Source organism: Cervus elaphus, chromosome 14 (genome assembly GCF_910594005.1).
Source record: "Cervus elaphus chromosome 14, mCerEla1.1, whole genome shotgun sequence".
NCBI classification, from domain to species: Eukaryota; Metazoa; Chordata; class Mammalia; order Artiodactyla; family Cervidae; genus Cervus; species Cervus elaphus.
This window is the reverse complement of record NC_057828.1, coordinates 10,809,582-10,835,778: the sequence shown is the minus strand read 5'-3', so window position 1 is coordinate 10,835,778 and position 26,197 is coordinate 10,809,582. Positions and strand designations below refer to the sequence as shown.

General features: G+C 37.6%; 1 long non-coding RNA gene across 1 annotated transcript in view; it reads right to left on the bottom strand.

Moving 5' to 3' along the window:
- LOC122707927 overlaps positions 1-19,668 on the bottom strand; it is a 62,697-nt gene extending 43,029 nt beyond the window's left edge. Inside the window, exons 1-2 of the long non-coding RNA XR_006344960.1 lie at positions 19,529-19,668; positions 9,005-9,155 (exon numbers count right to left, since the gene is read on the bottom strand). This is a non-coding gene — a long non-coding RNA (uncharacterized LOC122707927). The remainder of the gene's footprint in view (positions 1-9,004; positions 9,156-19,528) is intronic.
- Positions 19,669-26,197: the final 6,529 nt, after the last annotated feature.

Genomic DNA, 26,197 nt, shown 5'->3' with positions numbered 1-26,197 from the left:
ATGGGGAGAAATAAATTTCAAAGGGTATGAGGAAACTCTTGGAGGTGAGAGGCTCAGAATCTTGATTGTGCCAGTACTTTCACAGATGTAAAAGGGAAGAATTTAGACAAAAAATTGGTGGTTATCCTCCATTTAACTGGCATTTGACATACTGAATGCTGATGAGATAACCAAGAAGCTGTGAGTTTGGGAATTTTTATCTTCATGGATACTGAAACCACTGAGTTATCAAAGTAGAAATTATGAAGAATAGATATCTAACCAAGAATTACAATCATAGACTAAGAGGCCAACTTGGGTATTTGAAAAATGCTTTCAATATGAAGAGATACAGGGTGGTTTACACTAATGACAGAAAATACAAACCTGAATGCTTTAAAGAAGACTAGAATAAGGAGGTTCCAGAAGCACCACTGGGGAGCAAAGCACTGAGATACAGATACCAGGAATTTAAAATCAGTGAGGTGAACAGAAAAGTCACAAGAATATGAGCAGGGAGGTGCAGCTGGTACTGTGGAATCACTGAATTTTTTAATGCATTTTTATAGAAAGTCTTGTATATTAAGATAGTTGAAGTGTCTAGTTGAGTTCCTTGGCTTTAAATTGTATTCCCTTAGAAACTATATACCTGAAATTTACTCTCAGATTATGTCTCTTATTATTTTGAGGAAAACAAAATTTTAATTCCATTCTTATGAAAAAAATAATTTTCCAACATAAAAAGTTAACATAACTCCAGGTAACAGTTAGTGTGTTAACTGCTAATATCCACACAGAATTTAATTAGGCTTAATATCTGTATCAATCAAAGTGTGGTTAGCCAGAAGCAATAATATCTACTACTGTGCTCAAAAGAACTGATTTATGGTTCACTGCTGTGCTGTAAGATAATAAATAAAGAGCAAAAGAAGACATCACATTTTAATCCCACTAATCCAAGTTGACAATTTTATTGATAAAGGTAAAGATCAAGTATTCCTATGTAGCAATATTTTCTAAATGACTATATATTTTAGTCATTAAGTATCTAGAGCATAAACGCAAATGAAACTAAAATTAGTTGAACTAGAGAAATGAAAATGAGCACTACAGACAGCACATGAAAAAAATGTGTAAAATTCATTCCAATGATTTGATTCCTAATGTTTGAAACTTCCACCAGTAACTAATTCAAGATGCATGCAGAGAAATACATGTGTTAACTTTTGTACATAATTAGCAACACTGTACATTATGTAGACAAAGGGTGAATATTTACCTTATTCTGTAAATGTTACACTACTGAGTGAATGCTAACATGATAACACAGTTCCCTCCTTAGGCTTTTGAACCTGGAATGTTATTCCCCAGTCTCTGTGCATGACTTGCTTCTCCTTGTCTTTCACCCTAGTTGTATATCTATTATCATCTTAGTACAAATTCAAAGAAAAATACTAATCTGTGAGTTACAGAAATTACTCAAACAATATAGTAAATTCCATCATCAGATATCAGGTTTAAAATTGATTCTTAAATTACAAGCATTGAGGGTTTTTTTTTTTTTTTTTTCTTTTTTCCCTTCTTTGTAATTTTCCTTTCTGTTACTAGGACAACAATACCTGTATTTAGAGGCCTCCACTGGATTGGAAATATGATGATCTAATAGTGGCAGATGGTCTACTTCAAGGATCATTTTGGCAATATGTTAATTCCAGGCAAACTTTCCTCTCCAATTTAGCATCATTTTGAACTTCTGCTGACATTCCTTTAACTGTTCTTTATCAAAGAATTGCTGACAAGTTATGAAATAATTTTTTTTAGTCTGAGAAAAACTTGATTACAAAAATAAGCCACTGCCATCAATAAACCAAGTATTTTATCAACTCAGTTTTCAATACAATGCCTGTCTTCTTATTCTCCTTTTCACTTGTATCATGATTGGTAATGTTTAAACAAGTCAATTTAGAAAGCAGGTCTAATATTGTTACCTGTTGAACTTAACCCTAAAATGAGCCAAAAATTCAGTTTTTCTTCCATGGTAGTATAACTCCGGAAAATACATTAAAGTAGTCCTTTAATTTAATGAGGGTCTTAATGTGAAACTACATGTTGCTGATTGCTGTTTATTAAGTGTAAATGAAATAAATTTCTTTAGATTCAGGGGAATGAGGTCGAAAAAGGTAAATTTTGATTTTTTCCACTTCTAAGAATACTTTACATGTGATTTACTGTATTTAAGTAATTTCTATGATACAGGACCAATGCTACTAGGAAGTGTTATTTCCCGGTTGTACAAAACAGTATTTAAAGTAAAACAACAAAAATCATTTTGATGGGCAATCTTAAGTATTTACTTTGCTTCAAACATTTTTCAGTTATTTTTTTAAAAAATCGGACAAGCAAACATGTCACAGGGCAGGCTACATTCTACCTTAGATATTGTGTAAAAAAAGAAATACTAACCTGGCAGAAACAAAATGCTATGAGGTCACTCTAAGAAAGAAAGAAAAATAATTGTTTAAAAGAACTAAAAAGTTACACAAGTTTAGTGCTTCATATATTTAGAAGTCATTCAAAAACCGATTTTTATTTTGGTATTTTTATTATAGTTTTCCACTGAAAGTAGCTAGATCATTAGAAGAATATAAAGTCAGGACAGAATGAAAGATGGATTATGTTTATAGATTCAATTATGAGCTAAGATACATAGGATTGAAGAGCAAAAATAATGATTACTAAATTTAGCATATGATTTTAGAGTTAAGAGAACTTATTAAATGGTCTTATTTGACATTCAAAATGACCCTGTCTGATGGGCACAGATCTCATTCTCCTTTTACTGATGAAAAAAATAGGCAAGAAATATTGAGCAAATCATCTGAAATCATGTAGCCAATAATTATTAGAGTCTGGACTTGATAACAGGTCTCCTGAGTTTGGATCCAGAGACTTTCATATATGCAAGGGAAAGTTCAGCCACTAAGAATATGAATGCCCAAATAAATACCACTGCAGTTTTGAATGTTATGTATTCAAATTATGGGGCTTCCCTGGTGGCTCAGCAGTAAAGAATCACCTCCCAATGCAGGAGACACGGGTTTGATTCCTGGGTCGGCAAGGTCCCCTGGAGAAAGAAATGGCAACCGACTCCAGGACTCTTGCCTGGGAAACTCCATGGACAGATGAACCTGGCAGGCTACCGTCCACAGGGTCATAAAAGAGTCGGCCATAACTGAGAGGCTAAACAACAACAATTCAAATTGAGTGAATTCGAAATTTTGTTGTTGTTATTGCTTGGTGCTTTGTGTTCATTTTCTTCATTCCAGTAGCAGGTTCTCTTGCAATGTTTGGTCACCATGATTCTTGAAGCATTCAGAAATCATCCTGAGTGTTACCAATAATTTCACTGTGATTATACAAATTACAACTCCTATTTGTTTACATTCTGATTTGAAAAAAAAATTAGGAGGTAATTAATTAATTTTTTCAGGACCCTATAAGCTTTAACTCTACTCTTCTGGTTTATGCCCAGTCTTACCATGGAGAGAAGAGTTCACTTCATTGTCGTTCAGTCATGTCAACTCTTTGTGACCTCACGGACTGCAGCATGCCAGGTTTCCCTGTCCTTCACTATCCTCCAGAATATGCTCAAACTCACGTCCATTGAGTCAATGATGCCATTCAATCATCTTGTCCTTTGTCATCCCCTTATCCTGCCTTCAATCTTTCCCAGCATCATGGTCTTTCCTAATGAGTCAGCTCTTTGCATTAGGTGGCCAAAGTACTGGAACTTCAGCATCAGTCCTTCCAATGAATATTCAGGATTGATTTCCTTTAGGATTGACTGGTGTGATCTCTTTGCAGTCCAAGGGACTCTCAAGAGTCTTCTCTAACACCACAGTTCAAAAGCATCAGTTCTTCAGCACTCAGCCTTCTTCTTTTTTTTTTTTTTTTCATTTATTTTTATTAGTTGGAGGCTAATTACTTTACAATATTGTAGTGGTTTTTGTCATACATTGACATGAATTAGCCATGGATTTACATGTATTCCCCATCCCGATCCCCCCTGCCACTTCCCTCTCCACCCGATTCCTCTGGGTCTTCCCAGTGCACCAGCCCCGAGCACTTGTCTCATGCACCCAACCTGGGCTGGTGATGTGTTTCACCCTAGATAATATACATGTTTCGATGCTGTTCTCTCGAAACATCCCACCCTCGCCTTCTCCCACAGAGTCCAAAATTCTGCCCTGTACATCTGAGTCTCTTTTTCTGTTTTGCATATAGGGTTATCATTACCATCTTTCTAAATTCCATATATATGCGTTAGTATACTGCATTGGTCTTTATCTTTCTGGCTTACTTCACTCTGTATAATGGGCTCCAGTTTCATCCATCTCATTAGAACTGATTCATATGAATTCTTTTTAATGGCTGAGTAATATCCCATGGTGTATACGTACCACAGCTTCCTTATCCATTCGTCTGCTGATGGGCATCTAGGTTGCTTCCATGTCCTGGCTATTGTAAACAGTGCTGCAATGAACATTGGGGTGCACGTGTCTCTTTCAGATCTGTTTTCCTCAGTGTGTATGCCCAGAAGTGGGATTGCTGGGTCATATGGCAGTTCTAAGCCCAGTTTTTTAAGAAATCTCCACACTGTTCTCCATAGCGGCTGTACTAATTTGCATTATGGTCCAACTCTTACATCCATACATGACTACTGGAAAAACCATAGCTTTGACTATATGGACCTTTGTTGGCAAAGCAATGTCTCAGCTTTTTAATATGCTGTCTAGGTTTGTCATGGCTTTTCTTCCAAGGAGCAAGCATCTTTTAATTTCATGGCTGCAGTCACCATTTGCAGTGATTTTGGAGCCCAAGAAAATAAAGTCTGTCACTGTTTCCACTGTTTCCCCATCTATTCGCCAGCAAGTGAGGGGACTGGATGATGTCATGATCTTCATTTTCTGAATGCTGAGTTATTTCAGTTTTCTCACTCTCCTCTTTCAGTGTCATCAAGAGGCTCTTTAATTCCTCTTCTCTTTCTGCCATAGAGTAGTATCATCTGCATATCTGAGGTTATTGATATTTCTCCCAGCAATATTGATCTCTTCATACTGCCAAACAATTCTCCAGACACCAGCTGTGTGTCCTATAATTCAACTCAATTAAAACACAAAATTTACCTGATCTACATGGAGACTGCATCATACTCTAAAAGTTAGAGGATCAGCCCCTTAGGACACTGCCCTCCTCCACATATCTGAGACACCAGTCACAGGCCCAAGGTGTCACCTGTATTTCTACCTGACTGGCTGTAGATCACAGGTTTGCATAAGTCCCTCCTTGAGTTCTAGTACTTGCTAGAGTGGGTGACAGAACTCAGGAAACCCACTTACTCACTTGGCTACCATTTTTCTATAAAAAGATATAACTTGGGATGTGCCAGACATGTAGGGCAAGATATGAGGAGGGCGGGAACTTCCACAACCTCTGAGAGCATCACTCTCCCCATGTGTTCACCAGCCCAGAAGCGCTTACACAGTCATTCTGGATGTTCATAGAGGCTTCCCAACTAGCTATGGTTGAGTAAATCATGGACCTTCAGTGACTACTTCAATTTTTAGCCCCTCTCCCTTCTCCAGATATCCTCAGAGGGGACTAAATGTTCCAATTCTCTAACCACAATGTTGGTTCTCCAGACCACCAGTCTCCACCTTTTGATGCTTTCAAAAGTCACCTCATTAACTTAAACCCAGTTGTGGTAGAAAGGGGCTTGCTATAAATAATAAGACACCATTTCACCTTTGTGGCTCTGGAGTTTTCTAGCAATTGAGGACAAAAGACTAAATATTGTAAGAAAAACGCTACCATTGCTCTTGCTTCTCAAGAACTTACTCTTGTCCCATTATCTCTATGTGGCATGACAAACATTTGTTTTCTAGACACTGGCTTTTCCTATCTCCCTGTAAACTGTTTCCTCCCCTTTATAGTCCCAGATCCCCACAGCTTCTCCTCAGCTCAGGATGGCACACAAGCCTCAGTCACCTGACTGTCTTGAGTCCTCTAAAGTTTTTGTGAGGTTCCATATACACAGAATCACATTTGTTTTTCTTATGTCAACTTAATTATTAGACCAGCCAAATTAACCTTCATGAGAAGAGGAAAACTTTTCCTCTTTAACAGTGCTAATGTAAAATGTCTTAGCTCTGGACACTGCACGATAATTATGTAAGTGGTTATCACTAGCAGAAGTTTGGTAAATGTTACAGAGTAATTGATGTACTATTTCTGGAATCTGCAATGATTTCATAATTATTTCAAAACAAATTTTTAAAAATTTATCAAATGTAAAACAGTATTTCTTTGTCTGGGCTTGCCCTTTTACATAGAACATAAGCCAGCTAAAATGATGTAATCTGAAATGTAACAAATATATCAGCTTAGATGATTATATATGCCAAGTACTACACAAAAAATTAGTTATGTATTATAAAACTTCCTAAGTATTCTTTTATCCATTGATGAATAAAATATTTACTCATAAGCTAAGTCTGAAATAGAATAATTTATTCAATCTTTCTTTAATGAACATTAATTGAAAGCTTATCAAGTGCTTAGAGTTTATTTGATAACCATTACCTGGACTGCTTTTGGAGTGATGGAATGGGTATATAAAGAAACTATAGCAGGGAAATTAGCAAAATGGAGAACTGGAAAGAACAGTCCTAAATTTTCACTATAAGTAGTTATCACAATGGCCACATGGACACCTGAACTGCTATATGTCAACAAAAATCATAAAGATCAGACTCTGCCCACTCATAAGGTATAGTTTGTAAATTTATGGCCTTATTATAAATTACATTGCATTTTTATGCTTGAATTTTTCATATTAGCTTAATGCAAAGTAGGAACATAATAAATATTTTATAACTACATCATCTTATTCTTTTGTGACCCAGTGGACTGTAGCCCACCAAGCTCCTCTGTCCTTGGGATTCTCCAGGCAAGGATACTGGAGTGGGTTGGCATTTCCTCCTTCACCCCTGAAGGAGGGTCTTTTCAACCCAGGGATTGAACCCAGGTCTCCTCCACTGCAGGCAGATTCTTTACATCTGAGCCACTAGGGAATCCCATTCCTTTAATAAGAATACTCAAATGGTCCCAGCTACTATTAAAATCTTACTGGAAGCTTTACCAGTACTTGAGAATGTTATTATTTTCTCTTTGTTGTCTGGATCAACTATTTGCATTTCTAGATTCTTTGATTTTATAAATCTCTCTCCCATCACTTTTGAGATGAAGCTTTTCTAGCTCAGAAAAACTTTTTTTTTGAAATAGATTTATCTGTTTAAAAAATACAATTACAGTAATGAATATATTAGAGAAGTTTTTTTTTTTTTTAATTCAAAATAGTTTAACAGAAGAGAGCTTCTTTTATGTAATGGACTTGATTCTCAAGAACAGTTTTTTTCCAGTAACTGTATAATATTAAACATGCAAAATAAGTACTGCTAAAAATACATGTGATATTTAGGGAAAATGAAACATTTTTGCAAGTATAATTACAGAGAGTGCTTTGTTCCTTTTATGTTTTAGTTTTCCTCTACATGTTTTGCCTTGAGTTAGAAAAAAGGCTTTTGATAATATTCCTTTTGTAGTGTTTTGAAAGCCTTTGGAGAGACAGGAATGTTTCACTTGTGAAATCATTTATAGGGAAACCAGTATGTGGACTGTAACAGCACTGCACCCATTTGCATTTTATTTTTCTGAATAAATCCTGAATTCAGCACAATGTAATTATAGTGACTGCCAAAATGAACACTAACTCAATAGAAATAAGAAAATGGGCTTAGTCTGTCTTGCTTCTGAAAAGTAATTACACAGCAGCATCGAGAAGCTAAGAATCATCTTGTAAAAATTACTAAATAGAAATCCTGGAAAATTCTATGGCAGAACATAAAGGCTATTTTAAATATCTTGCTAAAACAGGTCAACAGAAACTATTCCACATAATGTGTGTGAAATATCTAAATATCTCTGGATTGCTTTTTTCCATTGTGTGCTGGCTTTCTTAGAAGGCCAATTTTGGTCTGACATGGAGAGATAGAAGAAACATTTTTTAAAGTGTTTCTTAGTTTAGAAACCCTGACTCACACCCATTATCTCCATAACTAACCCTAGGATTATAGTTACTGCCTCCTCAAAATTAGTTTTCTCCAGCTATGCAGTTTTGCAGTTTCTAGTGCATAACTCGGTGCTTCTAGCACTGCTACAAAAAACACTCTAGGATCCCTAGGAGCAGTTTTCAGAATTCATGGGAAAGGATCCCTGTTATTTTAGCAATTTATAGGTGAGGTGCAGCCCATGATCTTATGATCTGCCACCTCAGAGGATCAGACATTCTCCCTGCTCTAAGACTCTGATGCTGGGAAAAATTGAGGGTAGGAGAAGGGAGCGACAGAGGATGAAATGGTTGCCTGGCATCACTGACTCAATGGACATGAGACTGAGAAAAGTCTGGGAGATAGTGAAGGACAGGGAAACCTGGCATGCTGCAGTCCAAGCAGTCGCAAAAAGTCAGACACGACTGAGCAACTGAACAACAACTGCTGTGCTTCTTCCTCTCCCTCAAGACAGACAGCCCTCAAGAGAATTCTTCATTCATGGAGCAACACTAGTCTGATAGATCAGATTTATGATTACTTACTACGAAATTAAGTTTATATGTTTACAAGGATAGTTTACTTCAAAAGTTAAATAAAAATATTAATGTAAATATTTCCATACTTTCAAAAATCACTCCAAACACAGTAGAAACCAAACCTTGTTGGGAATTAGACAGAGTTCTCACCAGTCATGTTCCTAACTCAGGGTCCTGACTGCCTAGTGTAGATGTGGATCAAGACACTGGAAGTTTAATTGGCTTTTATTAGCATCATACTCAAATTAAGTCACAAATTCCATACAGACACATACAGAGTTACTTCAGAAGTATATAAAAATGATAGATGCTGATTACCTTCCACAGATCCAAAATACCTTCTCCTAAAACGACTGGAACCAGACTAAAACCACTTTACAACCACTGCCTGTTGGAGCCTGGATGGTTTTGTTTGAGATGACTCAGTTGATGATGCGCTTCCTTGGAGGCTCAGTGGTAAAGAATCTGCCTGTTGATGAAGGAGAAATGGGTTCAGTCTCCAAGGGGGAAGATGCCCTGGGAAAGGAACTGGTTACCCACTCCAGTATCCTTGCCTAAGAAATCCCATGGACAGAGGAGCATGACAGGCTACAGTCCATGGGGTCGTGAAAGAGTCAGATATGACTTAGCGACTAAAGATCAACAGCTGATGATACCTTCAGAAAGGGATAAAAGAAAACAAAAACAAACAAAAACCCTCCATAACTTTCTTTTTGTATTAATTGTTGACCGTTTTAACTATATAACTTAGAATGGACAGAATTCCAACATTCTCTATTTCTTTTTCAGTAATATCATCAAAGAGCTGTATGCCATTCAAGAAAAAAATTGTCTGCCTCATCAATTACTTATAAGAATTGCTGTATGGAATTTTTTTTCTCTAGAAAAGCATTTATGCTATTTAAATTTTTAAATTTATTGACATAAACATATATAATATGCTCTCACAATTTTATAGTTACTCTCTGACTTACTCATTTTGATTTCTAAGGTTATGTGTACTTATAAGTGATCAAATTTGCCAGTATTTCTTTTGTTTCCCAAAAGACTAATATTGAGTTTTACTGAATATGAAAGGTTTTTATTCTATTTAAAATTATTATTTTTTGTCTTTTAGGATTTCCCTTGCCTTGAGTTTATTATATAAAATAGGCTTTCATAGAATAAATCTTGTTTTAGCATTACCCAAATAAGAATTTTATACATTTTCTTTTTTTATTTATGTATTTTCCTGTTATACTATTCATATCACATATAATATTTCTGTTCTTAAAAATAATAATTTAAATTTCCTTCTTATTCAATAATTATTCAGAGTAGTGCATTTTAATTAATGATGAAGCATAATTTTGGCTAGCATTTTGCATTTTTAAAATGTATTAAGTAAAATTAGGCTTTTTCTTTTAAAATTACTTGACAATTCTTTTAAGACTATGTACATGGAAACTACCTACTAGTGTTTCTATACATGTTTCAAAAGAGCGTAAATGCTGAACTTGTGAGTGTATGGTTCCATGTACATTCATTAGATCAAGATTTACAGTTGTGTCAATCAAATTTCTTGTTCCTATTCTTCTGTTATTGTTTTTTCTGTCTTTTCTGAAAGAAGTTCAATGTTTTCAATTTTATAGTGACTTTTTTGCTGTAATACATATCTAGTTACATGTGTAAAAGTCCATGAATATTATGGATTTTATCTCAAAATAACTGTCTTAGTTTGCTTGACTTATCATAATAAAATACCATGGACTGGGCAGATTAAGGGGCTTCTCAGGTGGTACTAGTGGTAAAGAACCTGCCTGCAAATGCCAGAGACATAAGAGACATGCGTTCGATTTCTGGGTCAGGAAGGTCCCCTGGAGGAGGGCATGGCAAATCACTCCAGTATTCTTGCCTGGAGAATCCCACGAACAGAGGAGCCTGATAGGTTACCAGGCTATGGTCCACAGGGTCGCAAAAAGTCAAACATGACTGAAACAACTTAGCATGCATGCATGCACAGGCAGATTAAACAATATAAATTCATCTCTCACACTTCTAGAGGCTGCAAGTCCAAGATCCAAGTGCCATCAAGATAGGGTTCATTCTGAGGCCTCTTCTCTTGGTTTGGAGGCAGTTGCCATCTCATAATGTGGTAACATGACCCCTGCTTTGTGTGTGAGTGGAAGGACAAAGACTATACTCTTTTGGGTCTCTTCTTAGAAGGGAACTAATCCTAAAATCTAGAAGGATCCCACTCTCATGACCTCATAAACTCTAATTACCTCCTAGCAGTCCCATCTCCAAATACCATCACACTGGGGATAGGAGCTTCTACATCTGAACTTGAGAACACAAGAATTTAGTTCATAACAATAATCTGAACTGTCCTTCTCTGTTGTGTTAAAGTTTTTTTTTTCTTAAATTCTTTTTTCTCTGACAACATTAATATAGTTGTTTGCTTCCGAGCCTGAAACCCTTTAACTCTTCATTTTCAACTTTTCTGTGTATCTAATAATATAATTTAGTGAATCATTTGCAAAAATGCATATGGTTGAATTCATTTCCATAAACCTTTTTGCCTTTCACAACAGAAATTTAACATTCAGATTTACTATATTGACTGATTCTTAGATTCATACTTATTGTCTTAATTTATGCTTTATCAATTATATTTGTTTATTCTTATTTTTTCTACCTTTTCTGTATTTATTCTATTAATTCCATGTCTAAACTATAAGACAGCAATATGCATTCAGTTTATTTTTTCCAGGGCTTAGTCTTGATTCACAGACTCCCCTCCTGACTTCTTTTTTTATTGGAATATAAGGGCTTTACAGTGTTGTGTTAGTTTGTGCTGTACAATGAAGTCAATCAACCATATGCATACATATATCCATCCCCTCTTAAGGCTCCCTCCCACTCCAACCCCATCCCATCCCTCTACGTCACCACAGAGCACCAAGCTGACCTTCCTGTGCTTTATAACATGTTCCCACTAGCTATCTATTTTACACATGGTGGTGTATATATATTTATATCAATCCCAATCTCCCAGTTTGTCCCACTCTCCCCTCCCAACCTCTCTGTGTCCATATGTCCATTCTCTACATCTGTCTCTTACCCTGCCTCAGAATTAGGTAATTAAGATGGAAAGACAACCCTCAGAATGGGAGGAAATATTTTCAAACAAAGCAACAAAGGATTAACCTCCAAAATATATAAAACAGCTCATGGAGATCAACATCAAAAAAGCACCCCAATCAAAAAATGGGGGAAAGACCTAAATATACATCTCTCCCTACTGACTTCTTACAAATATTTCTTGCACTTCCTTTTCCTTGATCTCTTAGAGATGTGTGGTTTCCAGAAATTTTTCAAGCCTGGTCCTTCATTTCCTAGGGTTCTATTCTCTGGGTTTCTATGTTATTTCATTTCTCTTTGGTTGTAAAAATAGAGTCAAGGCAAAAGTTTAGTTTATAATTCTGGGACAGTCACAGTACATCAGGAACAGATATGGTTACATAGATGTTACACCTGGTATCAAAAAATATTATATATATTTTTACTCAAAAAAAGAGTTTAAGCCAATTTGGGGGGAAAAAAATGTCATGACTGATCATGTATCCTGGGTACAGCACATAGAAGAACCTGTTAAACGTTTTCAATTTAGCATTTAAGTTTTGCTAAATGTTTGCCATTTTATTGCAGTCTTCCATGACCTCTCATTTTTTAAAACTGCAAAGAAACATAGAGGGCAAGCACACATTTTAGTAGTTTTCTTTGCTGACTTTCATCCAGTTCCTGGAAAAGTGCCTAGCTGATAGTCAGAGCTTAAGAAAAATGATTTAATAAATAAAGTGAAAGTTTTAGAAATACTAAAAAATAGTGAAGCTTAGGTAATTTTTACATATTGAGAAAGAAAGCACATGTCAACTGTGATATCTCAGCATGAAATGCATAATTTCTTTGAGGTATATTTAATGTGATTAATGCAAACATAAATATAATTAGTGGGACTATACTGATTTCTCTGTATTTATAATATAGGTTAAGAAAAAATTATTTGAATGAAATTGATTATTTATGTCCCCTCTGCTTCTTACATGACGTTACACAAGACTTTCCCCTGACATAGAGGAAAGCTAAAAATGCTGAAAATCTAGCATCCTTTTTGGCAATGATAACATAGTTTTGATAAACTTACATATTTTGATAAACTATAGTTTCCATAATATTGTAAGAGTTAAATGCATATTTAAACATGCTATATTTTTTTCTCTTGAGCTTCTTATTTTTAGAATTTTAAATAGAACACAAAATCTGAAAATGGGTCATATTTAGTATTGAAGGCAAAAGAAGAGGGTGATAGAAGATGATAGTTGAGTTGGATAGTATCACCGACTCAATGGACATGAAGTTGAGCAAACTCCAGAAGATAGTGAAGGACAGGGGAGCCTGGCGTGCTGCAGTCCATGGAGTCACAAAGAGTAGGACATAACTTAGTCACTGAGAAACAACAACAAGAAACCTTGATTTATAACAAAACTAAACATGATGTTGAAGCATATTAATAGATTGTTTTAAAGGGGTCTATTGTGTTTTGCTTCAAAGTATTCTAAGATTTCCAGCTTCATGTTAAGGATCCTATTCTCTCTTGGACCAATGTAATCAGGATTTTGCTTATAATACTGCTAGGGAACTTTTTATCATGGCCACCACTGGATTTCATTTGTTAAATTCAATGATCAGTTCTCATGTTACTGTCGACAAAATTTGATATAGGAAATCAGCCCAACTATTTTTCACTTGACCTAATAAACTCAGACTCCTTTGAATGAACCCCTGCTGTTTGCTTCTTCTGGTGTTTTTTCTTCTTCCTCTTCCACCCATCTTCCTAATAGGGGGAGGGTCTAGGTATGTATGTATTTAAGTATGTACTTTCTCTTCTTCTCAATCTACACACACTCCCAGTCTAACGATGAGGAACTCCTTATCTCTAGCATCAACTCACCCCTCAATCCCGTCCAATATATCCCATTTAACTACATACTTAATATCTGATGTTATGTATCTAAAAGATATCTCAAATGTCCAATGTAAAAACTAAACTGATCTTGCTCAAACTTACATGAAGTGGCAACCATTATCATTAATGGTAATACTGTTATGTCATAAGTTCAGGTCAAGAACTCTAGTGTCTTTCTAGACATGTCTTTTTCTCACATCATCCATTCAACCAGTTAGAAATTCCTCAAGAACTCTGTCTTCTGAACATATCTAGCATTTAATCACTTTATCCTACCAAGCCATCTGCTACCAGGGCTTCCCAGGTGGCATGGTGGTAAAGAACCCACAGGAGATGCAAGAGATGCAGGTTCAATCCCTAGTTCAGGAAGATCCCCTGGACTAGGAAATGGCAGCCCTCTCCAGTATTCTTGCCAAGAAAACTCCATGGGCAGAGGAGCTTGGAGGGCTATAGTCCTTGGAGTCATGAAGAGCTGAATACAACTGAGCATCTGCTATCATGACAGCCCAAGCCACCACGATATTTCATCTGGATTACCATAATAGTCTCCTAATTCATTGATGTGTGTCTGCCCATGCTCTCTTATTCTTAAATTCTACAACTAGACTGATTTTTTTTTTGACGTCTAAATTAAACTATACAACTCCTCTCCTCAAAATCCTGTAATATGTCTGTATTCAACAAAAAGTAAGGTCAAAACAGAGTTGGACACCTTAGTGACTAAACAAGAGGAGGAGAAAACATCCGTATGATGGTCTACAAAGTCTTATATAATCTGATCACCTTGTTACTTCCCTAATTCCATCTCTTCTTTCTCAGTCATTGTTCACAAGTTCACAACTCAACAAGTTCACAAGTTTAACAAGCTCACAACTTGTTACGCTAGCCTCTTGCCTGATCTTGAAATACACTAGGGCTTTAGCAATAATTACAAAGCCAAATCCAGTCTCTGTACCCTGACACTGAATGAAATCTCAGAGACAGAGTTTGGACTCGGGCTCTGTTTTGGGTTCTGAGGGTGGGGTGCCTAGGACTTTGAGGGCTTACTCTTTATTGGTGACTTTAAAGCTTAAGGTTGGGAATTAGGGTAAGGAACAGGAAAAGTTGTTGGTTATTTAGATTATCCAGGTTTTTTTTTTTTAATTTTTATTGGAATACAGTATAGTTGACTTACAATTCAGATTTACACATAACATATATATCCACTCTTTTTTAGATTCTTCTTCATATAGGTCATTACAGAATAACAAGTAGAGTTCCCTGTGCTATACAGTAGGTTCTTATAAGCTATGCAGTTTATATATAGTAGTGTGCATATGTCAGTCCCAATCTCCAAATGTATCCTTTCCCTCCTCCCCTTGCTTCTCCCTTGGTAACCGTAAGTTGATTTTCTGCATCTGTGACTCTATTTCTGTTTTGTTAATAAGTTCATTTGTACCATATTTTTTAGATTCCATATATAAGTGATATGATATGGCATTTGTCTTCCTTTGTCTGATTTACTTCACTCATCATGGCTATCTCTAGGTTCAGGGCTTTTTTTAAAGGGACTGTCTTGGGTGAGAGCCTGGTTCCTTATCTAAGTATTCTGCCAGTAGCTGTGTCATGCAGTTGGCTATATGATTATTCAAGATAAATGCCATGAAAATGGATGCCTTGGCAATCAAAAGCTTAATTGTAAGTTACATTACAATTAAATGGTTAATGCTAGGCACTTATACCACATTGCCAATAATATGACTCAATTTTTAAGCAAAAATTAGCATTTTGGAAAACTTGTATCAGTATTCCAGTTTTAATGAAAAAACTGATGAAACTGATTGTGATTTTTTTATGCTGTATAATGAAATAGGTCAATATCAGACATAATCACCACCTTCCTAACGGTCAGTACATGAAGGTGCAAAACCATGCATATGTGAGAGACCCATTCAAAGTGAATGAATCACCAGTGGGTTTTAATATAGGAGAAAATAAAGAATTCACTGACACAGTTACAGATTCCACTTTGCAAGCAAACTTTTCAAAATTAATAGTTATTTAGTTTTGGTGTCATATCTGAGAAACATATCCATCATCATCTGAAAAGATGGTTAAAACATTCTTCTCTACCAACTGGACTACTGAATTAAGTGAGCTTACCTTCATTTTCTTCAAGGAAAATAATATATGTCAATAGACTGAATGAAGAACCTGATAAATAAAGTGCATTGTTTCACATTTTTGAAAATCTATTTTTTGCATATCTTATTGATGTGGAAAGTACAGGTCTTTTTATAAAAAATATGCTAATCCATAATAGGTTACTTACTGGTACTTTTAACCAAATATATTAATTCTATCATTTTTGGAATAAATAAATATTTATTCTGTAAGTCTAATATTTAATATGGCAAATATCAATAGATATTCACACAGAAGCTTTCCATGATCTGCAAACATTTTAAAGAGTGCACAGAAATACACTTTGCACAAAAATGTGTAAATAAATTTTCTTTTTACAGAATGTATGTCACTTCCTAAACTGGACATGGAAGAACAGACTGGTTCCAAATTGGGAAAGGGATACGTCAAGGCTGTATATTGTCACCCTGATATTTAACTTATATGCAGAGTACATCATGAGAAGCACTGGGCTGGATGAAGCACAAGCTGGAATTAAGACTGCCAGGAGAAATATCAATAACCTCAGATATGCAGATGACACCACCTGCAGAAAGCGAAGAAAGAAAGTGAAGAAGAACTAAAGTGCCTCTTAAAAGTGAAATTCTTTGAGAGTGAAAATGTTGGCTTAAAGCTCAACTTTCAAAAAACTAAGATCATGACATCTGGCCCCATCATTTCATGGCAAATAGATGGGGAAACAGTGGAAACAGTGAGAGACAGTATTTTGGGGGGCTAAAAAATCACTGCAGATGGTGGCTGCAGCCATAAAATTTAAAGGTGCTTGCTCCTTGGAAGAAAAGCTATGACCAACTTAGAGAGCATATTAGAAAGTAGAGACATTACTTTGCCAACAAAGGCCCACATAGTCAAAGCTATGGTTGTTCCAATAGTCGTCAAAGCTATGGTTGTTCCAATAGTCACGTATGGATGTTAGAGTTGGACTATAAGGAAAGCTGAGAGCTGAAGAATCGATGCTTTTGAACTGTGGTGTTGGAGAAGAGTCTTGAGAGTCCCTTGGACTGCAAGGAGGTCCAACCAGTCCACCCTAAAGGAAATCAGTCCTGAATATTCATTGGAAGGACTGATGCTGAAGCTGAAGCTCCAATACTTTGGCCACCTGATGCGAAGAACTGACTGATTTGAAAAGACCCTGATGCTGGGAAAGATTGAAGGCGGGAGAAGGGGATGACAGAGGATGAGATATTTGGATGGCATTACTGACTCAAAGGACATGACTCTGAGTAAACTCCAGGAGTTGGCAATAGACAGGGAGGCCTGCATGCTACGGTCCATGAAGTTGCAAAGAGTTGGACACTACTGAGCGACTGAATTGAATGAGCATTGAATTTGTAGCTATTCTTTCTTCAGTTTCTGAACAAAAATAATATTCCCAAGATAAATTTTTATCTTAACCTCAAAAAAATTATGCTTAATACAGCCATGTGTTGTAGGAAACATTTTCTCAAAGTCCTAAAAGCTGCTAATGTGAGGCATTAATCATTTTTCTTATTGAAAATAAATAAGTTGTCTAGTTTCATAAGGAGTTTATGTCTGTAACAACTGCCTCTGGACTCATGAATCATGAAAGGTAAAAACAAGAGAACATATGGTGGCCTTTGCATATTTTCTCCAGAGAGTTCATTCTGAAGTTTTTCAGAATTTGTCTTAAAATCTGACAGTATTGCTCATCTAATTTCCATGGAGAAAGAAAAATATCCCCCTTTTCACTTCTTTTTAGAGACGAGAAAGGAAAATTGCAAGTAAATCTTGGTGTTGTATATATATATCAGTTCACTTCACTTCAGTTGCTCAGTCATGTCCAACTCTGAGACCCCATGGACTGCAGCACACCAGGCTTCCCTGTCTATCAACAACTCCCAGAGCTTGCTCCAATTCATGTCCATCGAGTCGGTGATGTCATTCAAGCATCTCATCCTCTGCCATCCCCTTCTCTTGCCTTCAATCTTTCCCAGCATCAGGGTCTTTTCTAATAAGTCAGCTCTTTGCATCAGGTGGCCACAGTTTTGGAGCTTCAACTTCAGTCATCAGTCCTTCCAGTGAATATTCTAGGTTGATTTCCTTTAGTATACTTTATAATCCAGCTCAGATTATATTTCCTTGAAGCCTACAGATCACTAATCTCTTCCAACAATGGAAGTGATATGATATTTTTATATATTTATTTTGTACATTCATTCATTCAACAAAGCCTCCTACATTCTGGTTACTATTATAGATGGTGGGGACACAGATTGAACAAAATGAAGATGCACTTTAGGCAAATCATAAACAAGTAACCATTTGGGTCAGCCTCTAATGGGTATAAGAGGAAAGCAAGCACGGAGTAAGTGTGTAAGGGGCTTCCCAAGTGGCTCAGTTGTGAAGAATCTGCCTGCCGATGCAGGAGATGTGGGTTCCATCCCCGGGTCTGGAAGACCACTTGGTGAAGGAAATGCTAACCACTCTAGTATTTTTTCCTGGGGAATCCCATGGACAGAAAGTTACAAGCAGATATGACTTAGAGACTAAATGACAACAACAAGTGGATAAGAACAGTATTTTTTGTTGGGTAGCCTATGAAGGCCTTTCTGCTCAGGTGTCTTCTCTCACCTATTTATGCACTTGTCACATACTTGTCACACAGTATTTATGGCTATTTCTTTATACAACCTCCAGAGTTCCAGTTCTGCAGATTGCCTGTACCTGTTCACACACATCTGCAATGCTTCCCTTCACAGAGAGGAGACAGCACTGCTGGATTCTCTTGATTCCTCCTACCATAGCATATATTCAGTTTAGGATAATGATCCTGCTTAAGCTTAGCTCTGGGCTTCCTGGCTTAGCTGGTAAAGAATCTTCCTGCAATGCAGGCGACCCCAGTTTGATTCCTGAGTTAGGAAGATTCCCTGGAGAACCCACAGGTTACTCACTCAAGTATTCATGAGCTTCCCTGGTGGCCCAGATGGTAAGGAATTCTCCTGCAATGCATGCAGGAGACCTCGGTTTGATCCCTGGATTGGGAAGATCTCCTGGAGGAGGGTGTGGCAACCCACTTCAGTATTTTTGCCTGGAAAATCCCCACGGACAGAGGAGTCTAGCAGGCTATAGTCCATGGGATCACAAAGAGTCAGACGGGACTGTGCCACGAAACACAGCACAAGCTTAGCTCTGTTCTTTCCTCCCCTCTTTCTCTTGGGAGCCATCTTCCACAAAGAGCCTGGCAGGTAGAAAGGCTCTAAGCTGTTACTGTCTCGGTGAGTTGGTCCATATCTAGGATCTGTTACTGGGAAGACCATCAGCCCACATACATAAGCCGCAGTCTTAAACGTTGACTTAAGTCGCAGTCTTAAACGTTGACTTAAGTCACAGTCTTAAACATTGACTTCTTCATTTAAAATACAATATTTTATTCCCATTTGCTTAACTCACTTCTTTTATTTCTTTATTCATTTGAAATCCAATGAGGAAAAGGGAGGTCATTTGAAGCACCGTATTTAACAATTATGAAGAAAGGATAGGGGAAAAAAATTATCTAGAAGAAGAAACAGAGATGAATGAGGAAACCATCAAGGAATTTACCCAACAGCAGCTCATTTGACAAAAGGAGAATCAACCATTGAATTAAACACCTCTGGGATAGCGGGTAAAGTGAGATTAAAACTACATACCTGTGGAGCGGCCAACACAGAGTTCCTTTGTGACAGTGGAAGAAATGGTTTTAGTGGATGTGAAAAGCACATGCTGGCTGGTACGAAATGAAGAGCGAAAGGCCGTGAAGCCTGTGCCGACAGCACGTGAGGACGACCGCGTGGTGACGGCGCAGAAGCTGAACGCTGTCTGTGAAATGAAAGTGGAATAGCGCAGGCGGGAGGCTGCTATCGCGAGACCATTAGCGTGGGGATTAAAGGTCGCGAGACCATTAGCGTGAGGATTAAAGGTCGGGAGACCAGCAGCCTGGGGGTTAAAGGTCTTCCTGCTCCGCTGATGATCAGCCTAGCGGTGGTCTTCTTGGCAGGATGCAGCAAAACGTGGAACCGGGCCTTGTTCCACGGCCCCCAGGCCCTTTGGCCTCAGGGCCATTGAGTGAGCTGGGGGCCCAGGACAGGCTGAGGACTGTGTCTCACAGAACTCTGGAGGCCCCGTGAACGCCGGAGCCTCCCTCACCAGCACCCACCGGCCAGGTCCAGACCTGGAAGCAGCTGGGAACCTCACCCCCATCCCCGCTGTGGTCCCTGGAGCCCTCAGCAGCTGGAGGATATCACAGGACCATTAAGGTAAGAGCTTCAACCAACTTCTGTGTCTCCGTCCAAGTGTCCAAACTTGGTCCAGCGTTGATCAGTTGTCCATCCCCAGGAGATGACCGGAGGTTAGGGCTCAGGTGCAAGGACCTTGTACATCATTACTTCAGACCCACCTCTATGGCTGGGACCTCTCTCAAAGAAGGGTGAGTGTTGTGAGCTGGAGATTAACCTGATTGGTATTTACTACAAATGATGCTATCCGGTTTAAATGAATAAGCCTAAGTGGCAGCCAGCTATGAAGCTCCTCTCTGTCTGATATCTTAAAAACAAAAATGAGTTTAAGACCCTTTGCTGAAAGTAGGGAAGCAAGCTTAAAAAAGCAAACCAGAAAAACAGAGTAGAATCACTGGGTGTGGATCAGGGCCTATTTGAATTTCCTGTTATTTCACTGTAATACTCCTCAGCTCTGTAGTTTTTGCCAAGGATTCTCCTTAACTCAATGACCTGTCTTCCTAGACTCACATCCTCTATGAATTATCCTCCACTTCTCCCTAGTTTTACATTTTGCCCTTCGTTGTTGTTGTTCAGTTGCTAAGTTGTGTCCAACGCTTTGCAACCCCATGTACTGCAGTATGCCAGATTCCTCTGTCCTTCACTGTTTCCCCAACTTTGCTCAAATTCACGTCCGTGGAGTCAGTGATGCTATCTAACCATTTCATCCTCTGTCACCACCTTCTTCTCCTGCCCTCAGTCTTTCCCAGCATCAGGGTTTTTTACAATAAGTTGGCTCTTGGCATCAGGTGGCTAAAGTATTGGAGCTTCAGCTTTAGCATAGTTCTTCCAGTGAGTATTCAGGGTTGATCTCCTTTAGGATGGACTGGTTTGATCACCTTGCTGTCCGAGGGACTCTCAAGATTCTTTTCCAGCACCACAGTTTGGAAGCGTCAATTCTTTGGTGCTCAACCTCCTCTTTAATTTCTCCTTTATCTAGCCCTTCCTTAGAAAAACAGCCTTACTACCAATGACACCATTTAATTAGCTGCTACATGTGAAAATATTTAGCAGTGTTCCTGACAAATAATTGCTTAATTCTAGTTAAATATTAGATTGTTTTTCTTTTTTCCTAGAGACAGTTTCCTTTGAGAGTATACTGTCCATATGAAGGAGAGCATCCTTCATACTAATGAAGGACAAATTCTTCAGTAAGTGCTGTGATGCTTCTTAGATATTATACAGAGAGACAGCTGGTAATCATTTATATAGAAATCTGTTTAGACTGACATCTGCCATATTCCCAATAAAAGCAAAGCACTTACCTAAACCTATGCAATGTTTTAGTAAATGCTTTCTTTGAAAGTCTAGAGTACTAAATCTAAATTTAGTACTAAATTTAGCCTTTTGCTAAATTAATAACAACTTGTTGATCAAAGTAGGACTAAGTCAATAATAAGTAAGAGAGAAGAAAATTGTTGATTACCACTTAAAAAAATAAAATTACACTCCAGTTGGCATAAATTTTGTAGCTGGTCAGTGAGCACATTTCCTCTCCTCCTCCCCATGGCCATGCATTCTGGAGACTGGATGTGATGGAAATGATCCATGCCACTGCTGTGTTCCTTAGTAACCCCCAAATTGCTCCTTCATGATCATTTCCCCCACAACAAGCTGGAGGAAGACAAGCAGGACTAGCCTGGAATTCACATGTTGAAAATAATGAATGTGCAAGAAGGGTTCTGGGTCCTTGAAGATCCTCTTAGAGTGGACAGGACTCTACCCAGTGGACAGGACTGTTTGGGACTTCATGTAATTAATAAACAAATTCAGGTGCTCAGTCCACCATTGTCTGGGGGTTTATCTTTTGAGCTGTAAGCATCACCTGCACCAGTAGTTCCATATCCTGTCTTTCCTATTTCCCCAAGCTGAAATATACATGTATGTTCGAGAGTCAGCCTTCCACAGTCTTAGAATGACAGCAGCTGGGTCTATGAGCAGAGTCTCCTGTAACAGTGGCACCACGAACTAATATGGACTGCCCTCCTGCACCTAGACTCCTGTTTGAAGGAAAATAAAATATATATTATCTTTGAGCTGCTATGTTACGGGAGCCCTTTCTTCCAAAGATTCACCCTATACCCTAAATCTGTAGTGCTCATGGCTTTGATTGCAACAGGATTGCCTGTAAGGCATGTTAAAACCTAGGTTTTTGTTAATCATATATGTTAACCCCCAGCTTAAAACAATAAATGCAAAGATAGCATTATTTTATCATAATTGCTGAAATAGATTTATGCATAATAAATGAGGCATGAGAGAATATAAAGCTAAACCTTAGAATACAATTGTGACACTAAACATGCTACACATCAGTTACACTTAGAAGAAGTAGGGCCTGTGCACTGTGATCGAAACACTCGTCAAAGTAGCAAACTTGGCCTTTGTCTCAACTGTTCTACCTTTTCAGTCTAGATAAATTTCACCAGGAATGATAATGACATTAGAATCATGGCTTCTTAATATTTAGATATAAGTATCTTCATTTGACTCCTTGGTCAGTTTTATTTGCTTTAAAGCAGTAGAAATTTTAAGGATGTCTGAGAGCCAAATGTAAACACATTCTCATGTCATTGAAACCAAAGCCAAATTCACAACCTACTGATAATATGTGTAGACTAATATATGGAATAGAGAAAATACTAGAACAAAATGAACCAGGGCATTATTTTTGACCCTGGAATTAAGGGACAAGTCAATTCATAATGTTGGGTTTTCTCCTCTTCATTTACGAAATGGCAGCAGTGCTTTTTTGCTGTCATCTCACTAAGCTGTATTGTGTGTGCGTGTTTAGCCATGTCTGACTCTTTGTGACCCCATGGACTGCAGCCCACCAAGTTCTGTCCATGAGATATTCCTGGCAAGAATACTGGAGTGGGCTGCCATTTCCTTCTCCAAGCTTGTATTAAGTAGGTGGAAAAGTAAAGTTCTCAGCAAACATGTTTATTTGGATAATCAAATTCATAATTTAAGTATGTTAAGCCAATTAATTTATTTTTGAACATTATTTGTTTATCTAGAATAAGAAGCAAGCTAAAGAGGAAAGAAGTTACTTGATTTGTACTTGTATGTGTTCAGATTTACTCTCTTATTACTCTTTCCTTTTCACAACAAAGTGAGCAAAATACTGTTTGCAAACATGGCAAATCGAAGTATCCAAATGAAAACATTTACTCCAAAGGGAATGGTTTTGCCTTACAGACAAATTAAAAACCACCTGTGCCAGCCTTCATGGAAAACATTTTACAGCAACCAGTTTGTCCACAAATGAGTCATTTCAATGAATGCAATACATAATACGGCTGGTGGCATTATTTTGACAGGCTGGGTTTATTAAGGTCATTGAGTTAAAAAAAATAAAATATTATGTGTAAAATAGTTGAAAATTGCTCTAAAAAGTATCTTTTAAATTCAAAAGGAAGAGTTTTTCCTACACAAAGTTGAGTGTCTTGCATTTGCTATTGTAACACAGACATAACACACAGACAATACAGAATAGTGCATAGTAGTTTAGATTAAGAGTTTTATAGTTCAAAGCAGAAAATCCAACAGGAGTGCTATTGGCAACAAGCTATCATTATATAAGATAAATTAATAGAAATATGGCCATGTACTCAACAGTACTGACTGAACTCCAGTGATGAACAAAGCGGTGTCCAGACTGCTAAAACTTCAGTACTGAATAAATCATTGCTTCATGGAGCATACCATCTAATAATGAAGAACAGATACTAAACAACAAATTATGTTACTGACATTCAGTCATAATTTTAATAACTTAATTGTATATTTCCTCAGATGACTTAAATTACTTCATTTTAATTTGAGTCAATTTAAAAGTATGCATTTTTAATTGTGTCATACATGACTATAGTAGTTGGAAATGTAACAGTAAACTGAAAAAAAAAAATCTCTGCTCTAATAAAGTTTCAATTTTCATGAGAGGCTGAGAATCCTAAAATTTTATTTTATGTAGACTATTACTAGGTGCTTCTTCATGGTTCACAGCTTTTATCATGGTGAAGGGTTTTGCATAGCTCAATGAAGCTGTGAGCCATGCCATGCAGGGTCACTGGTGATTAGTGCTGTGAAAGAAGATAAATGAATTTAGGAGAATGAGAGTGTTATAATATTCATGAGCAGATTTAGGGAATTATTTACTGAGATGAGTCAAATATTGAAGGAGCTGTAGGATGCCGAAAATGGGAAGATATTTGGAATGTATTTCCAGGCAGACGAAAGAAGAAGTATTAAAGTCCATAAGGCAGAAGTGTGTTCAGTGAAAATCGAGCAAGTTCAGTAGGGTGAAGAAAGGTATCAGGGGAAGATGAATAGAAGATAGGGAGATAAAGTGTTATGGACTGAATGTGTCCCCACAGATTGATACATTGAACTCCTAACTCCCAATATGATGATACTTAGATATGGGACTTTGACGAAGTAATTAGGGTTCAGTTCAGTTGCTCAGTTGTGTCCTCTACTCTCTGTGACCCCATGCACACACCAGGCTTCCCTGTCAGTCATCATCTGACACTGTATAAATAAGATGCACGTGTGATGCAAATTACTTTAGAAAACCCTAATGATGACAGACTCTGACAAGCATGAGTTTAAAAACAGAATCTGAGGATAATAAATTGGGACATGTTGTTAATGCAGTCAAGAACAAAACCAAGAGGATAAATGAGAGGATTTCAAGAGCAAAGAAATTTTTACTTCCTTTTTCAAATCCAAATTTGGGACAGAGGTCTATTTGCAAAATTCCCATACATTTCAAAAGCATGCTTTTCGACCCATTTTCTATACCTAGAAAAGCATCATTATGGTGTTTGTTTTGTTTTGTTTTTTAAAGGACGCTCTTAGAAAAAGTGGAAAAATCAATATTTGGTGTTTTGTATTAAATTCTGCTTAAAATCAGTTTTAAGCAGTTTGGTATTATGTAGTAATTTAGTTAATTTCCTTCAGTTCAGTTCAGTCACTCAGTCATGTCTGACTCTGCAACCCCATGGACTGCAGCACTCCAGACTTCCCTGTTCATCACTACCTCCTGGAGCTTGCTCAAACCCATGTCCATTGAGTCAGTGATGCCCTCCAAGCATCTCATCCTCTGTCATCCTCTACTCTCCTGCCTTCAGTCTTTTTCAGAATCAGGGTCTTTTCTAATGAGTCACTTCTTCACATCAGGCAGTCAAAGTATTGGAGGTTCAGCCTCGGCATCAGTCCTTCCAATGAATATTCAGAACTGATTTCATTTAGGATTCACTGGGTTGATCTTCTTGCAGTCCAAGGGACTCTCAAGAGCCTTCTCCAACACCATAGTTCAATAGCATCAATTCTTTGGTTCTCAGCTTTCTTTATGGTCCAACTCTCGCATCCATACATGTCTACTGGAAAGACCACAGCTTTGACTATATGGACCCTTGTCAGCAAAGTAATGTCTCAGCTTTTTAATATGCTGTCTAGGTCTGTCTGTCTAATTAGGGTTAGATGATGTCATTAGTCACTCAGTTGTGTCCAACTCTTTGTGACCCCATGGACTATAATCTCTGTCCATGGAATTCTCCAGGCAAGGATGTTGGAGTGGGTAGCCTCTCCCTTCAGGTGATTTTCCCCAACCCAGGAATTGAACCCAAGTCTCCTGCATTGCAGGCAGACTCTTTACCATCAGAGGTCATTAGGCTGGAAAATTCAGGAGTTCAGCATAGGATGGTTTCCAGCTCTAGGCCCACTAGGAACATGTCATCTATATGATGAAGCATTCTTCCTCCAAGACTGGGACTTGTCCCAAGCCATGACCTACCTCCTGATGGCAGACAGTCCAGAAGTTTAGGCATCCTTGTAGAAGAACACTGAAGATGTAACCCACTCCATGTGAAAGCAAGCTATCCTCATCATCCCAGTAAAAGGAATGCTTAAAAGTGCCTTTGGAATGTCAGTTACTAAGTACCTTCAGCTTGGGCCATAGCGCATAGGATTCACAATGTCCAGGAAACACCGCAGGCCACCAACTGCTGAACAATGGTGTTGAGCCATTTGTTATCCAAG